This window comes from Callorhinus ursinus, unplaced genomic scaffold (assembly GCF_003265705.2).
Source record: "Callorhinus ursinus isolate GAN/ISIS: 27379988/994484 unplaced genomic scaffold, GSC_fseal_2.0 scaffold19, whole genome shotgun sequence".
Classification (NCBI taxonomy): Eukaryota; Metazoa; Chordata; class Mammalia; order Carnivora; family Otariidae; genus Callorhinus; species Callorhinus ursinus.
This window is the reverse complement of record NW_027397081.1, coordinates 20,377,617-20,379,533: the sequence shown is the minus strand read 5'-3', so window position 1 is coordinate 20,379,533 and position 1,917 is coordinate 20,377,617.

Sequence of the window (1,917 nt, the reverse complement as noted above, 5' to 3'; positions counted from 1 at the left end):
TCCAAAGTGGCTGTACCAACTTGCATTCCCACCAACAGTGTAAGAGGCTTCCCCTTTCTCCACAACCTCTCCAACATTTTTAACAGACTCTTTTTTTAAAGAAAGAAATTGAGAAGTTTATTTCAAAATGTATGAAAGGGCCTACTATAGTGAAAAAGATTTTGAAGAGGAAGGACAAAGTCGGATTGATACTACTTGATTTCAGGACTTATACAGTTATAATAATCAAGTACGAGACATACAGATCAATTGAAAAGGATAGAGTCTAAAATAAACCCATATTTACATAGTCATTTGATTTTGACAAAGGTGCAAAGGTAATTCAATGAAGAGATACTGTTTTCAACGAACAAATGGTGTTGGACATCTCTATGGGAAAAAAATGAACCTCAGCCTTTATATTACCACTTGCACAAATGAACATAAAATGGATCATTGTCTTAAATGTAAGAGCTAAAGCTTTTAAATTTTTAGAAGAAAATATAGGAGAAATTCTTTCTCATAGCAAATTAGGCAAAAATTTCCTAAATGTAAAAAGAAAAAGAAAAACATTATAAAATGGAGTTCATTAAGATCATGATGGCCACCCTTACTTGATGCCACCCTTACTTGACCTCTTAGAGGCTGGAGTCCCTTCTCGTGAAACTGATCATTTCAAAAGGAAAGAATGAGACCTGAAGGGCAGGAGTTGCCTAACAATACAGCCCGCATCAACTACTAGAGTGAAGTCCTCTTGGGGACCAGTCTGGCCAAAGCACACTTGGTATCCTATCAGCCTAGGACACTTCTAGTTTCAAGAAAAGGGCCAAGCATCACTGGCAGTAAAAAAAACACTGCAACATGAAAAAAGATTTCTGTGAGTCAGAGAAAGTCATGATGCAGTTGCTGTACCACATAACTCTGTTATTTTGTGGCTCCCTCTAGTTAACATATATACTGAAAAAATGCTTTTTCTATAGTTTTGACTGAAAAATTATGGAAATGATAATAATTGAAGCTGATCTTTCTCACATTTTTGGGTCAGTCTCCTGGTTGGTCTCCAAAGTACAGTTCTAGATAAATGCTTTTCAAAATGTGGGCTACAATTCAAAAGTGGACCATGGTAGCAACTCACTGGTGTGGAAACTCTTGGGAAAATGTCAGGGACATCAGCAACAGGGGAAAGTACACAGTTATGGACTTAACCATCAGATCCCAGGAATGCACTGGACACAATCTCTTGAGGTAGAGCCCCTGTGGAGGCAGTGGGGGACCTGTGAGCATGTGCTCTGCAGTTTTGTGTGCAAGTGATACGATATTGTTGAGTTGTGGACATGCACAGCTGTCAGAATAAGTAGAGCGAGGACACAATGGATTCAGGCAGCTGGCTCTGAGCAGGGAGTGTTGGCAGTTCCAGCCTTGGGAGTATTTGTGCTAGGAGCAAGGGATGATTCTGTAAATAACATGCCAGGATACTGGTAATTACAGGAAGGCTTGACTGTCTTGTGGATATGACTCAAATGGTGATCATGCCAGGCTGCTTTTCCTAAGTAGGTGGAAACTTGTGGCTTTACACTGTCCTTTTATTAATGAGGGGCGTGTGTGTGTATGTGTGTGTGTGTGTGTGTGTGTGTGTGTGTAGGGGGAGGTGCTAAGGGGGAGAGAGAGTGCTGTGAGGCTTTCATTTAATTGGTGTTGAATTTAGTTTGAGTTAACGTAAATGCATTGAATACCTTCATTTTGTTGTTTGGGTGGGATTGGAGATCCAAGACTTGACTAGGATTGTTACCCTAGCACAGTCTTTATCTCCAGGACAGATCCAATTCTCATTCCTCTAAAATTCTCTGCATTTGTTGTTAAATTTTGCTCTCTGTTAAATACATGTCTTTTTCTAAAATGCTTTAATCACATTACATTTGCTTTTGAAATCCCCAGAAT